The sequence below is a fragment of the Somniosus microcephalus genome, chromosome 11 (assembly GCF_052327205.1).
Source record: "Somniosus microcephalus isolate GS21.2 chromosome 11, FLI_Smic_1.0, whole genome shotgun sequence".
Lineage (NCBI taxonomy): Eukaryota > Metazoa > Chordata > Chondrichthyes > Squaliformes > Somniosidae > Somniosus > Somniosus microcephalus.
Window position 1 is genome coordinate 217,785,526 of NC_140997.1, and position 16,485 is coordinate 217,802,010.

Genomic DNA, 16,485 nt, shown 5'->3' on the forward strand with positions numbered 1-16,485 from the left:
TGGGCTTATATAGCATTTATTGCATTTATATAGCGCCTTTCACGACCTAAGGATGTCCCAAAGCGCTTTACAGGCAATGAAGTACTTTTGAAGTGTAGTCACTGTTGTAATGTAGGGAATGTTCAACAAGGTTGCTGTAAAGTTGAGCAAGAGTGTAATAGAGATCTTGGTAATACATTTTTGCTACTTCCATATTTTAAATCATTTTTTCAGCTCTTCTAGTGTCTTCATTCTGTCCTTACTACAAAAGTAATTTCACAAGTGTAGTGTATGTAACTGTTCTACCTTTAAGAGAACTATTGTATGTAACCGTTCACCTTTAAGAGAACTATTTTAGGTGTGGCACTACTTTATCTTGGCTGCTGTATACTGTAATACCGACGGTGACCACACCGGTATATAAGTGCTGTGTCAGGATTTATTGGGCAGATTCGCCCTGACCTTCGAATAGTAAAGTCCTGTTAAAGTTACTCTTGTAGTCTGTGTATTAATTCGCCATAATACCTACAGACTTTACAGTGGCGACGAGGATGGGATCTTACCCTGCGGCAACAATACTTCCGAAGCAGTTAACGAGCGTCGAGAAGAGGCACCCGCCCTCGTCGTTCTGCTGAGAGAAAACTCGAGTCTGCAGAGCAAGGAAGAAGGAAGAATTCAGACACGAAGCCTTCCATCAGCAACAGGCACTGATTGTCCCTTCTGCCACGGTGGTGAGTGAGCCGATCAGCACGAGAAGCAAGTCGGCCACGGTGACTGTGAGTAAAGGGAAAATAAAAAAATAAACGGAGGATAAGGGCGGTGAACTCGACCACGGTCGGGGGAAAGGAGCCGGACAGAAGTCGGGCCCAGAGGCGCTGAGACTGGGGCAGCGTGGAGCACGGAAGCCGCGGTACAAGCGGGCTGGGAGACGCAACAGCGTCGTGAGACAGCTAGACCGCGACCGGCGAAAAAGGCCGGGCAGCTACCGAGGCACAAGGCACTGCGACCGGGATCGTAAGGCGCGGGAAGATATAAAAATAAATAAACCGCGGGGAACTCAGCCGCAGCCGGGGAGGAAAGCACCGGACTGTGAGAGGGCTGGGAGGCGTGATTGGAGTGAAAAAGGCCGGGCAGCGACCGAGGCCACGAAGCGCTGCGACCGGGATCGTAAGGCGCGGGAAGATATAAAAATAAATAAATCACGGAGAACTCAGCCGCAGCCGGGGAGGAAAGCACCGGACTGCGAGAGGGCTGGGAGGCGCGATTGGAAGCCGCTGAGGGAGAGACAGAGCCCGAGCGAGCGGGAGAGACAGAGCCCGAGCGAGGGAGACTGAGCGAGATCCAGCCAGCGGCTGAAACTGTTCGCCATCAACAGGTTGTACCCAGCGCCGGTTGCCCTGCCGAGAAAAGGGAACAACAGAGCCCGAGCGAGGGAGACTGAGCGAGATCCAGCCCAGCGGCTGAAACTGTTCGCCGTCAACGGGTTGTACCCAGCGCCGGTTGCCCTGCCGAGAAAAGGGAACAAATTGAACATGAGTTTAAATCTTCAAAGGAGAGGGGTTTGGAGTTAACGGTCAGCCAACTCCTTCATATGCTGAAGGACAAGACTCTGAAATGGGAACAAATTGAACAGGAGTTTAAATCTTCAAAGGAGAGGGGTTTGGAGCGCCCAAAAGTTATTGAAATAGCTGAGGTTGCAACACAGACTGAGAAGATGGCAGCAGAGCAACCCTTGGATGCCAAAAGTACGCTGACTCACGTCAATGTTGAACAACAGAAGGTTGAAACAGCTGCTGCAGTAGAGGGATTGAATAGTCCGATCAACCAATCTCCGAATGAAGTTGAAGTATTGAAATCACAAATGACGTCATTAGTAAAAGACTTGCAGGAAGCCCAGAAAAAGCTGGATGAAGCTGAACGCCTGAAGAAGTCTCTTCAGGAAAGATGTCTGGATTTGGAACAAAAGCTGGCTAATGTCCAGCTGGGTATGGAGGAAATAGAAGACCCTCTCACTGGCCTAGCTCAAGATGACACCGAATATTACCATGACCTGTTGGACGACATCGAATATTACGATGACCTGTTCTGCCCAGCTTGTGATGAAAACTCCCAAAGTGCAGAAACCATGAAGAATCACAAAAAGTCTAAGGAACATCGGGAGATGGTGGCGCTACTACGGAAAAAGGAGGACGAGAAGGAGGAACTGTGCATGCAGCTGGCAGCTGACAGTGGAGCCCAGAGAGTCTCCAAGAAGCAGAAAAGGAAAAGACGAAGCAGAAGATGATGATCATCTGGACCATCATCATCACTACTAGATCACGCGCGGGGTCCCTTCGAACGGAGCCAAATCAGTTTGGAAGTAGAAAAACTTCCCAAGGTACTCAAGTTTTTACAAGCCAACAATGCTGGTTCAGAAGGACGGAAGTTCAAGCTGTTAAGTCCAGTGAAGGACTATTGGATGAGTCACTCCAGCAACGTGAACCGACTACACCACAGGGAACTGCTACACCACTGAGGTGTTGTCAGGACCGAGTCAAGAAGCACGGAAGGCGCATCCACCGAGATTGAATCTGTGAACTGTTTTCCGCAGAGACTGAATCTATGAACTGTTTTCCGCAGAGACTGAATCTGTGAACTGTTTCCGCAGAGACTACATCTGTGAACTGTTTTAACATGAAGTTGGATATATGTTATGATGTTATGTTTAATGGGGAATAAGTATGTTGTAAGCTAAAAAGGGAGGATTGTAGTGTATGTAACTGTTCTACCTTTAAGAGAACTATTGTATGTAACCGTTCACCTTTAAGAGAACTATTTTAGGTGTGGCACTACTTTATCTTGGCTGCTGTATACTGTAATACCGACGGTGACCACACCGGTATATAAGTGCTGTGTCAGGATTTATTGGGCAGATTCGCCCTGACCTTCGAATAGTAAAGTCCTGTTAAAGTTACTCTTGTAGTCTGTGTATTAATTCGCCATAATACCTACAGACTTTACAACAAGTTATTTCAACAATTATTGCTGTTGAAATTAAACTGTCACTCTTGGAATACAGGAATAATTTGTAAAAGTTATTGCAATATTCTAAAAGGCCTTTTCATTGTTAACAATACGGATATACCGGCAAGGCTATTGCAATATACCAAAATATTTGAAATGAGTTTTATTTGCACAACAAAGACTTCTTGTTACAACATTTTTTCTGTTAACGTTGTATTTTATGCAATCTGTGGTTCCTTGTAAGAACAACTGATAAGAACAGTGTTTAAATATGTCCCTATTGTGTCAGGAGCCTGTGTAAGTGGTCGGAATTAGTTTCAGATAAGCTAATTAAAATGTTTATGTTGAATGCCTTCAGAGAAAGTTTTTGGAATGAAATCTAAACTCACAACTTACTGACAGACTTTGGGCAAAATATTTGTATAATTATCATGTACATATTATTTGCACTGAAAGAAACATTTTGAAATGCATATTTGTTTCGAAGTAAAACATCAAAATTCCTAAAATCCTCTATCATGTTCCACTAGTTCGGGCCCAGCTGGAGTATTGTGTCCAATACTTGGCACCGCACTTTAGGAAGGATGTGAAGGCTTTGGAGAGGGTACAGAAGAGACTTACTGGAATGGTTCCAGGGATGAGGGACTACAGTTACATTGAGAGACTGGAGAAGCTGGGGTTGTTCTCCTTGGAGCAGAGAAGGCTAAGAGGAGATTGATAGAGCTGTTTAAAATCATGAAGGGTTTAGATAGAGTAAATAAAGAGAAACTGTTTCCAATGGCTGAGGGGTCGATAACCAGAGGGCACAGATTCAAGGTGATTGGCAAAAGAACCTGAGGCGACATGAGGGGAAACTCTTTTACGCAACGAGTGGTTAGGATTTGGAACGCACTGCCTGATAGGGCGGTGGATACAGATTCAATAGTAGCCTTCAAAAGGGAATTGGATAAATACTTGAAGGAGAAAAAATTGCAGGATATGGGGAAAGAGCGGGGGAGTGGGACTAACTGGATTGCTCTTCAAAGGAGCTCACACAGACTCGATGGGCCGAATGACCTCTTTCTGTGCTGTACTATTCTATGATTCCATTATATTAAATATGTCATAATGATATACAATTTGCATGCACATATTGTTTGCACTGGAAGAAACATTTGAAATGCATTCTTTTAGAGGTAACACAAAGCTATTTACAATCCTCTATCATGTTATGAATGTAAAATGCAGAGAGAGCTTTTGAAAAGGTATGGAAGCAATCTGATCTTTTGAAGAAGCATGAAGAAGAAATTCTGGTCTGCATGGACTTTACTTTCTGCCAGGTTCCTTAAGTAAGAAAGTTTTGGGAGAGGTTTGATGAAAATAAAGGGCAGTCATGACATATCCATTTAACGAGCAGCTTTTTAATCCACAAACATGTCATTTACTATAGTTTTAACAGCAACCCATTTTGGCCCTGAAATTAGGATCGGGGGCTTGCCGCGCGTGCAAGCCCCCGATCTGCACTCACCCGGCGCGCCGACATCTGAAGCCCGGGCCTGCTTGCATTTCCTGTCACTGGCCCGGTTCAGATGTCGGCGCGATGTGCTTACCTGATCCAGCGGCGTAGTTAGTGCGGTGTGCCGGCTGGGATCAGGTGAGCACTGTGCAGCCAATCAGGGGAGCGGAAACTTCATTCATAAGTTTGAGAGTAAGAACTGTCAAACTCATGAAAAGTATGGGCTGCCAAAACACTACTTAAACTTTAAATAAAATTTTAAAAAACATCCCACTGATTATATTAACTATAAATAAGTTAAAAAAAATATTTTAAACAATTAATCAAATTTTTGAGAAAAAAAAAATAGGGTCTTAAACTAAACTTACCTTACTGTAAATTCTTTAAAAATAATAAACCTGTGGAAAAATTTTTTTTAAATTGTACTAAAAGACCACTTACCTGTAAAACTAAGTACTTACGTCTGGTTTTTCCACACGTAAAAACCGGAGGCCTTTACACTCGGGCAACTCTGAAAAAAAAAAAGGAATTTCACTGATCACGTGCTGCATCACAAGTCGCACGCGTTCTGCCTCTTAACCCCTTGGGTCAGAGGACAGGAAATGCCGGTTTTCAGCGCATGCGCTGTGCATGCTGAAAACCGGCAATTCCTCCGGGCACACACGTGAGTACCCCGTCCGTACTCACGCGTTGTGACAGGAATTACTGGGCCGATATGTTAAATTTGAAAGTCATGATTTTCATCTAGTTGGGATTGCGGAATTAATTTGGTGAAGCAGGCTTTGCTCACATCCATCTGTTCCACTGCTGACCCTGGCATATTTTCCAGGGTCAGCTTAACTTAATTGTTTTAATATAGGCGCCTGGTGGGATTTCCAGGGGAGCCTATCACCGGGAGAGGGGGCAGAAAATCACTGCTGCTGCGCTATTATGGGGCCAGTTGCCACTCAGGCAGAAAAACGTGTCTCAGCTAAATCTGCTGGTGGGGGGAGAGTGCATTATTCACACCGCCATCAATTGCACACCTTGTGGTGGGCTGTTTAATTTTAGAAATGAGCTCCACCAACCCTAGCAAAGCTGAACACCTGTTGTACACAGGCGTTATTAGTGCCCAGTGTTGCTAGGGCAACAGTAATGGAAAGTGTGATGTATGGCATCATTTTGTCATTATTAGTGGCGAAAAATTCTTCTACCACCAGAACTCCAGACAATTTCCTGCCCCAGAAGAGACATCTTCTGCCTAGTGTGCCTTGTCCTTTTGCAGAGCAATATAAATGATCTGCACTGTGTCAAATAAAACATTGCAGCGTGCCATGACCTAAAAGTAATCTTTGGACCATTGCTGTGAAACGGTATTAAATTTCCAATAGGCTATCATTTAGAATAATAGATGTCACTAATATAGTTGTCAACCTTTACTCGGTCATCCAGAGTGGTTTGTTTGACAATGACAACAAAAAGCGCTGGAAACACTCAGCAGGTCAGGCAGCATCGAGGAGAGGAGAAACAGAGTTAACGTTTCTGGTCAAACCCTTCGTCAGAACTGGAAAAGGTTAGGGAGGAGAAATTTTTAAGCATGGGCGGGGAGGAAAGAACAAAGGGAAGGTCTGTGCTAGGATGGAAGGCTGGAGAGATTGAATGACAAAAGGGATGATGGTGCAAGGCAAAAGGAGAGGTAATGGGACAAGTTAAGAAACAAAAGATGGCTCTAGATGATGTGTGAATGATGATCGCAGCAACACTAACAGCGACCATGTGAGGAACCAAGAGAAAAAAAATGATACAAAGAAATACGGGGCCAATTTATAGTCTGAAATTGTTGAACTCGATGTTAAGTCAAGAAGGCTTTAAAGTGCCTAATAGAAAGGTGAGGTGCTGTTCCTCGAGCTTACGTTGAGCTTCGTTGGAACAGTGTAAGAGGCCGAGGATGGAGAGATCAGAGTGGGAGCAGAAGGGAGAATTAAAGTGACAGGCGACCGGAAGCTCAGGGTCACGCTTGCGGACTGAATGGAGATGTTCCGCAAAGCGGTCACCCAATCTGCGTTTGGTCTCCCCAATGTAGAGGAGACCGCATCGTGAGCAGCGAATACAGTATACTAAATTGTAAGAAGTACAAGTAAATCATTGTTTCAACTGGAAGAAGTGTTTGGGGCCCTGGACGGTGGGAAGGGAGGAGGTAAAAGGGCAGGTGTTGCATCTCCTGCGTTTGCATGGGAAGGTGCTGGGCGAAGGGGAAGGGGTGTTGGGGGTGATAGAGGAGTGGACCAGGGTGTCGCGGAGGGAGCGGTCCCTTCAGAATGCTGAAAGGAGGGGTAGAGGAAGATGCATTTGGTGGTGGGATCACACTGGAGGTGGCGGAAATGGCGCAGGATGATCTGTTGAATGTGAAGGCTGGTGGGTGAAAGATGAGGACAAGGGGAACCCTATCGTGGTTCTGGGAGGGAGGGGAAGGGGTGAGAGCAGAAGTGGAATGGCCACGGTCGAGGGCCATATCAACCACGGTAGAGGGGAATCCTCGGTTGTTTTATGGTTTCCTCCCCTCTTCTGTTGAAGGCACTGAGGTAGATCTTGACTTTTGTGCGATAGTGTAAAATGGGTGGTAGTGAGTCGGCAGCCCGTTTTACATTTCTCCTGATTGAAGTCAATGAAAATAACAATCGGGAGACTCGCTATCACCTGCTTTAGATGTAACAAAACCTTAATCCAGTTTATAAAGAATGTGGTTATGATTTTGCTTCAGATAGTGCACAGAGGAAACCTTTCCCTACTATGTACGTCAGCTGTTTATTTAATACTGCGCATGTGCCAAGACACCATGAGGCACTCCAGGAGCTGTAGTGGTTTTGTTCTCTCCAATTTCCTCTTTGTTACAGATCCCATTGAATGCTATAACTCTCACAATCCCCCACACCCACAACTAAATTCCATCACAAATGGTATAATGGGCAAGAAGGGAACGGTAGTGTAGTGGTAATGTCACTGGGTTAGTAATCCAGAGGCCTGCACTAACGATCCAGAGATGTGAATTCAAACCCCACCACGGCAGCTGGGGAATTTAAATTCAGTTAATTAAATAAATCTGGAATAATTACTAGTGTCAGTAATGATAACCAAGGAACTATCGGATTGTTGTAAAAACCCATCTGGTTCACTAATGTTCTTTAGGGAAGGAAATCTGCCGTCTTTACCTGGTCTGGCCTATGTGACTCCAGACCCACAGCAATGTTGTTAACTGCCTAGCAAGTCACTCAGTTGTAACTAACCGCTATGAAACAAAATAATAAGAATGAAATTGGACGGACCACCCGGCGACGACAACGGCACACCCAGCCCAGTCGACCCTGCAAAGTCCTTCTCACCAACATCTGGGGACTTGTGTCAAAATTGGGAGGGTTGTCCCACAGACTAGTCAAGCAACAGCCTGACATAGTCATACTCACAGTATCATACCTTTCAGCCAATGTCCCAAACTCCTCCACCACCATCCCTGGGTATGTCCTGTCCCACCAGCAGGACAGACCCACCAGGGGTGGCGGCTCAGTGGTATACAGTTGGGAAGGAGTGGCCTTGGGAGTCCTCAACATTGACTCCAGACCCCATGAAGTCTCATGGCTTCAGGTCAAGCATGGACAAGGAAACCTCCTGCTGATTATCACCTACCGCCCTCCCTCAGCTGATGAATCAGTACTCCTCCATGTTGAACACCACTTGGAAGAAGCACTGAGAGTAGCAAGGGCACAGAATGTACTCTGGGTGGGGGACTTCAATGTCCATCACCAAGAGTGGCTCGGTAGCACCACTTCTGACCGAGCTTGCCGACTCATGAAGGACATAGTTACCAGTTTGGGCCTGCGACAGGTGGTGAGAGAACCAACACGAGGGAAAAACCTACTTGACCTCCTCCTACCTGTCGCAGATGCATCTGTCCATGACAGTATTGGTAGTAGTGACCACCGCACAGTCATTGTGGAGACGAAGTCCTGTCTTCACACTGAGGACACCCTCCATCGTGTTGTGTGCACTACCACCGTGCTAAATGGGATAGATTCACAACAGATGTAGCAGCTCAAAACTGGGCATCCATGAGGCACTGTGGGCCATCAGCAGCAGCAGAATTGTATTCCACCACAATCTACAACCTCATGGCCCGGCATATCCCTCACTCTACCATTACCACCAAGCCAGGGGACCAACGCTGGTTCAATAAGGAGTGTCGAAGAGCATGCCAGGAGCAGCACCAGGCGTACCTAAAAATGAGGTGCCAACCTGGGGAAGCTGCAACACATGCATGCTAAAAGGCAGACACAGCATGCTATAGACAGGGCTAAGCGATTCCACAATCAATGGATCAGATCAAAGCTCTGCAGTCCTGCCACATCCAGTCGTGAATGGTGGTGGACCATTAAACATCTAACTGGAGGAGGAGGCTCCAAGAATATCCCCATCCTCAATGATGGTGGAGCCCAGCACTTGAGTGCAAAAGACAGGCTGAAGCATTTGCAACCAACTTCAGCCAGAAGTGCTGAGTGGATGATCCATATTGGCCTACTCCCGGGGTCCCCACCATCACAGAAGCCAGTCTTCAGCCAATTCAATTCACTCCACGTGATATCAAGAAACGGCTGAGCGCACTGGATACAGTAAAGGCTATGGGCCCTGACAACATCCCGGCTATTGTGCTGAAGACTTGTGCTCCAGAACTAGCCGCGTCTCTAGCCAAGCTGTTCCAGTACAGCTACAACACTGGCATCTATCTGACAATGTGGAAAACTGCCCAGGTATGTCCTGTCCTCAAAAAGCAGGACAAATCCAATCCGGCCAATTACCGCCCCATCAGTCTACTCTTAATCATCAGCAAAGTGATGGAAGGTGTCATTGACAGTGCTATCAAGCGGCACCTGCTCACTGATGCCCAGTTTGGGTTCCGCCAAGACCACTCGGCTCCGGACCTCATTACAGCCTTAGTCCAAACATGGACAAAGGAGCTGAATTCCAGAGGTGAGGTGAGAGTGACTGCCCTTGACATCAAGGCAGCATTTAACTGAGTGTGGCATCAAGGAGCCCGAGTAAAACTGAAGTCAATGGGAATCGGGGGGGAAACGCTCCACTGGCTGGAGTCATACCTAGCACAAAGGAAGATGGTTGTGGTGGTTGAAGGTCGATCATCACAGCCCCAGGACATCACTGCAGGAATTCCTCAGGGTAGTGTCCTAGGCCCAGCCATCTTCAGCTGCTTCATCAGTGACGTTCCCTCCAACATAAGGTCAGAAATGGGGATGTTCGCTGATGACTGCACAGTGTTCAGTGCAATTCACAACTCCTCAGATAATGAAGCAGTCCATGCCCGCATGCAACAAGACCTGGACGAAGTTCATGCTTGGGCTGATAAGTGGCAGGTAACATTCGCGCCACAGAAGTGCCAGGCAATGACTATCTCCACCTCCCCTTGACATTCAATGGCATTACCATCGCCGAATCCCCCACTATCAACATCCTGGGAGTCACCATTAACCAGAAACTTAACTGGACCAGCCACATAAATACTGTGGCAACAAGAGCAGGTCAGAGGCTAGGTATTCTGCGGCGATTGTCCCACCTCCTGACTCCCCAAAGCCTTTCCACCATCTACAAGGCACAAGTAAGGAGTGTGATGGAATACTCTCCACTTGCCTGGATGAGTGCAGCTCCAACAACACTCAAGAAGCTCGACACCATCCAGGACAAAGCAGCCCGCTTGATTGGCACCCCATCCAGCACCTTAAACATTCACTCCCTCCACCACCGGCATACCGTGGCTGCAGTGTGTACCATCTACAAGATGCACTGTAGCAACTCGCCAAGGCTTCTTCGGCAGCACCTCCCAAACCCGTGACCTCTTCCACCTAGAAGGACAGGGCAGCAGGCGCATGGGAACACCACCACCTCTAAGTTCCCCTCCAAGTCACACACCATCCTGACTTGGAAGTATATCGCTGATCCTTCATCGTCGCTCGGTCAAAATCCTGGAACTCCCTCCCTAACAGCACTGTAGGAGTATCTTCACCACACGGACTACAGCAGTTCAAGAAGTCGGCTCACCACCACCTTCTCAAGGGCAGCTAGGGATGGGCAATAAATGCTTGCCTTGCCAGCGACGCCCAGATCCCATAAATGAATTTTTTTAAAGAACATAAGAACATAAGAAATAGGAGCAGGAGTAGGCCAATCGGCCCCTCGAGCCTGCTCCGCCATTCAATAAGATCATGGCTGACCTGATCCTAACCGCCAATCCACTATCACAGAACCATCTCCTGAATCTAACAGGATTAGACACACGAAATAGGAGCAGGATCAGGCTACGCTACGCTACCCACAGGGCCATGACCGATCCGAACCTAGACTCATGTCCAAATTCCTGCCCGCTCCCCGTAATCCTTAATTCCCTTTACTTCTAGGAAACTGTCTATTTCTGTTTTAAATTTATGTAATGATGTAGCTTCTACAGCTTTTTGGGGCAGCATATTCCATGGACCTACCACCCTCTGAGTGAAGTAGTTCCTCCTCATCTCAGTTTTGAAAGAGTAGCCCCTTATTCTAAGACTATGCCCCCTAGTTCTAGTTTCACCCATCATCGGGAACATCTTCCCCGCATCCACCCGATCCAACCCCTTCACAATCTTATATGTTTCAATAAGATCGCCTCTCATTCTTCTGAACTCCAATGAGTAGAGTCCCAATCTACTCAACCTCTCCTCATATGTCCATCCCCTCATCCCCGGGATTAACCGAGTGAACCTTCTTTGTACTGACTCGAGAGCAAGTATGTCCTTTCTTAAGTATGGGATTAGACTGGACAGGGATGGATGGGCGGCGCAGACACGATGGGCCGAAGGGCCTCTTTCTGTGCTGTAAAACTCTATGACTCTATGACTCTATGACCAAAGCTGTACGCAGTATTCCAGGTGCGGTCTCACCAATACCTTGTACAACTGAAGCAATACCAACCTATTTTTATATTCTATCCCCCTAGCAATGAAAGCCAACATTCCATTGGCCTTCTTAATCACTTGCTGCACCTGCATACTAACCTTTTGAGTTTCGTGCACCAGGACCCCCAGATCCCTTTGTACTTCAGTACTTTCCAGTTTCTTGCCATTAAGATAATAACTTGCTCTACGATTTTTCCTGCCAAAGTGCATAACCTCACACTTTCCAGTATTGTATTCCATCTACCAAATCTCTGCCCACTTACTTAGCCTGTCGATGTCCCCTTGCAGGTTTTTTATGTCCTCCTCACTCACTACTTTCCCTCCCATCTTAGTATCATCTGCAAACTTTGATATGTTACACTCGGTCCCCTCCTCCAAATCGTTAATATAGATTGTAAAGAGTTGGGGACCCAGCACTGACCCCTGCGGAACACCACTAGTTACTGATTGCCAGTCTGAGAATGAACCATTTATCCCAACTCTCTGCCTTCTGTTAGATAGCCAATCCTCTATCCATGCCAGAATATTACCCCCAATCCCGTGATTTTTTATCTTAAGCAATAATCTTTTGTGTGGCACCTTGTCAAATGCCTTTTGGAAGTCTAAATACACTACGTCCACTGGTTCCCCTTTATCCACCCTATACGTTACTTCCTCAAAGAACTCCAGCAAATTTGTCAGACATGGCTTCCCCTTCATAAAACCATGCTGACTTTGTCCTATTAAATTATGATTATTCAAATGTCCTGTTACTGTCTCCTTAATAATGGACTCCAAAATTTTACCTACCACAGATGTTAGGCTAACCGGTCTATAGTTTCCAGCCTTCTGTCTACTGCCCTTTTTAAACTTTTTTTTTAGAAAAAGAGCATGGTTTTATGTAATTGTACAAAAAAGCAACCACTATGTTGTTGGTTAAAATGCACAGCTGGCATTAATTTCAAAATTCAAATTTCAAAATGTCCTGGCCAATATTTATCCCTCAATTAACATTATTTAAAAAAGCACAGATTATCTGGTCATTAATTACATTGATGTTTGTGGGAGCTTGCTGTGCGCAATTTTGGCTGCCGCGTTTCCTACATTACAACAGTGACTACACTTCAAATGTACTTAATTGGTTGTAAAGCACTTTGGAGACGTCCTGAGGTCGTGAAAGGCGCTATATAAATGCAGGTCTTTTATACTATCGCACAGAGTCAAGCTCTACCCCACTGATTCTTATTGAGTGTAGTTTCATCGGTGCTGGCACACTTCCTCCAACCTCACTGAAGTGGCCATTCTTCATGTGCGAGCTGGATATCGATCAATAGGTTATTTTGCCGCGGAGGGAATCACAGCCAAGCAGCTTCTTGCCCTCATCTGATACCAACACACATGCACAATATTTTGAGCCAGGGTCACTGAGTAGTGATCGGGATTGAGAACCCTCGTCTAGGTCAACTGCAGCACCCCAACTGCTGTCCCAGCTGAGGCCAGCTTACCCAGCACAGACCAGGGGTCAAACCTCAGCCCTTCTACGCTGCATGCTGTTAGCAGTCGACCTCCTTCCTTCTCTGGTCCATAACAACATGTTTCGAGTAAGCACGAGACACTTCGTAGTGGAGTATACGGAACAGATTTTATTGATATACAGTACAGATGATCAGCCTAATTGTATACAGAGAGTGGCTTTTCTGTTTCAAGTTCTATCTTTTGAGCTCTCCAAAGAAATGCTGAAAACCATGCTCCTTTATACACCACATTTTGCCTACATCAAAGGTAAATGTGATAGATAAGACTGCATGATGTATCTATTCCCAAATCCTTTGGAAACAGACTATTCATGTAAACCATTGTCGTTGTTTATCCCAAAACTACTTCCCTTAAACAAGACTTCCTGATCTAACAGTTACTAACACCTTTGAAGAAAAAGCTTTATCAACTGTTATCTTTCTATACTACAGCTAATGGATACCACCTACCCATTTTATTACCCTAGCTATGTTTATTACATTTTATTCACTCATGCTTGATATCATTACTGTCATGTATATCCTTACACAAGCACTTTTCATATCAGAAAACAAGCAATGCATTCCTTTCGATCGTGGTTAACAAGGGAAATTAGGGATAGCATAAGATCCAAGGAGAGGACATATAAATTGGCCAGAAAAAGCAGTAAACTTGAGGATTGGGAGCAGTTTAGGATTCAACAAAGGAGGACAAAGGGATTAATTAAGAGGGGGGAAATAGAGTATGAGAGTAAGCTTGCAGGGAACATAAAAACTGACTGTAAAAGCTTTTATAGATATGTGAAGAGAAAAAGTTTGGTGAAGTCAAGCGTAGGTCCCTTGCAGTCAGAATCAGGGGAATTTATAATGGGGAACAAAGAAATGGCAGACCAATTAAATACATACTTTGGTTCTGTCTTCACAAAGGAGGACACAAATAACCTCGCAGAGATGTCAGGGAACATAGGGTCTAATGAAAGGGAGGAACTGATAGAAATCAGTATTTGTAGGGAAATGGTGTTAGGGAAATTGATGGGATTGAAGGCCGATAAATCCCCAGGGCCTGATAATGTGAGGGTGCCGGTCAGTTCCTTCAGTAACCCCTAGATGGCACCTTCACTGGTTTGTTTTCCTTTGTTAATTGTTTCTAGTCTCCTGTGTTTATTACTTAACTGCCTTTTATCTGGTTTATTGGTTTCACCTGTTTTTGCTTGTATTTAAGTTCTGTGGTTTCTTCCCTCTGTGCTCAGTCCTGACAAGGGAGTTAGTCTTGACAAGGTGCTCTGTCTTGACTAGGGGCTCAGTCTCGACAAGCCTGTTGCCCTGTGGTAGCTTGCCTTGACAAGCCGGTTGCCTTAGTGGTTGCTTGTCTTGAGCTCCTATGTCTATAACTGTTTATCTGTGTTATGTTTTGCTTGTATTAAGTTCTGTGGTTTTTCCCTTTGTTCTCGGTCTTGACAAGGTGCTGACAAGTTGCTCAGTCTTGATAAAGTGCTCAGTTTGGACAAGCCGGTTGCCCTGTGGTAGCTTGTCTTGAGCTCAGTCTTGACAAGCCGGTTGCCTCATGGTAGCTTGTCTTGAGTTCCTATCTTGACTAGCCGACTAGCCGTTTGCCTATGTGGTAGCTTGTCTTGAGCTCCTATGTTTGTACTGTTTACCTGTGTGATTCTAGTAAAGTACCTTTGTTTAAGACTGCATACCTGCTTCTCGCCTCGTCTGTCTGCACTTGGGTCCAGAACCAGCCTCACCCGGACAGCATGGCCCCGTGTCTACACGGCCCCTGCAACAGTAACCCTGACAGATAATCTACATCCTAGGGTACTTAAGGAAGTGGCCCTAGAAATAGTAGATGCATTGCTGGTCATCTTCCAAAATTCGATAGACTCTGGAACAATACCCATGGATTGGAGGGTAGCTAATGTTACCCCACAATTCAAAAAAGGTGGTAGCGAGAAAACGGGGAATTACAGACCGGTAAGCCTAACATCGGTAGTGGGGAAAATGCTAGAGTCCATTATAAAAGATGTAATAGCAGAGCACTTGGAAAACAGTGACTGGATCGGACAAAGTCAACATGGATTTACAAAAGGTAAATCGTGCTTGACTAATCTACTGGAATTTTTTGAGGATGTAACTGGTAAAATAGATAAGGGAGAACCAGTGGATGTGGTGTATTTTGACTTTCAAAAGGCTTTCGATAAGCTCCCGCATAAGAGATTAGCATGTAAAGTTAAGGCACATGGGATTGGGGGCAAGGTATTGACTTGGATAGAGAACTGGTTGGCAGACAGAAAGCAAAGAGTTGGAATAAACGGCTCTTTTTCCGAGTGGCAGGCAGTGACTAGTGGGGTACCGCAGGAATCGGTCCTTGGACCCCAGCTATTCACAATATATATTAATGATCTGGGCAAAGGAACTAGATGTAGTATCTCCAAGTTTGCAGATGACACAAAGCGTGTGTGCTGTGAGGAGGATGCCGAGAAACTCCAGTATGATTTGGACAGGTTGGGTGATTGGGCAGAAGCATGGCAGATGCAATATAACGTGGATAAATGTGAGGTTATCCACTTTGGTGTCAAAAACAGGAAGGCAGATTATTATCTGAATGGCAATAGATTGGGAGAAGGGGAAGTGCAACGAGACCTGGGCGTCCTTGTGCACCAGTCGCTGAAGGTAAGCATGCAGGTGCAGCAGGCGGTTAAGAAGGCAAATGATATGTTGGCCTTCGTAGCGAGAGGGTTCGAGTACAGGAACAAGGATGTCTTGCTGCAGTTGTACAGGACCTTGGTGAGACCACATCTTGAGTATTGTGTGCAGTTTTGGTCGCCTTATCTGAAGAAGGATGTTCTTGCCATGGAAGGAGTGCAGTGAAGATTCACCAGGCTGATACCTGGGATGGCAGGAATGACGTATGAGGAGAGATTGGGTCGATTGGTCTTGTACTCGCTGGAGTTTAGAAGAATGAGAGGGGATCTCATTGAAACTTATAAAATTCTAACAGGACTAGACAGACTAGATGCAGGAAGGATGTTCCCGATGGTCGGGGAGTCCAGAACCAGGGGTCACAGTCTAAGGATAAGGGGTAAGCCATTTAGGACAGAGATGAGGAGGAATTTCTTCACCCAGAGAGTGGTAAACCTGTGGAATTCTCTACCAAAGAAGGCAGTAGAGGCCAATTCATTAAATATATTCAAGAAGGAGTTAGATATATTTTTTAAGGCTAAAGGGATCAAGGGATATGGAGAGAAGGCAGGAACAGGGTACTGAATTTGGATGATCAGCCATGATCTCATTGAATGGCGGAGCAGGCTCGAGGGGCCGAATGGCCTACTCCTGCTCCTATCTTCTATGTTTCTATGTTTCTATGACTCATGACACTTCAAAGTCACCCTATTTATATTGGAAAGCCTGTTGCTCCAAGATACAAAGAAGTTTGACTGTTAACCCTTAACTCTCCAAGATGTCCAACACATGCCTAAGTATTATACAATGGATCTAGAGTGTTTGATTATTTGGCGTGGAATTTCTTCGGTTTCCAAATGAGCTT

The 16,485-nt window shown here is 45.6% G+C and overlaps 1 protein-coding gene across 3 annotated transcripts in view; it reads left to right on the plus strand.

Annotated features, from left to right (window-relative positions):
* The window catches only part of LOC147111246 (hyaluronidase Ccc Hy-1-like), a 67,369-nt gene that overhangs the window by 36,844 nt on the left and 14,040 nt on the right, over nt 1-16,485 (plus strand). The gene's annotated exons all lie outside the window — the stretch shown is intronic.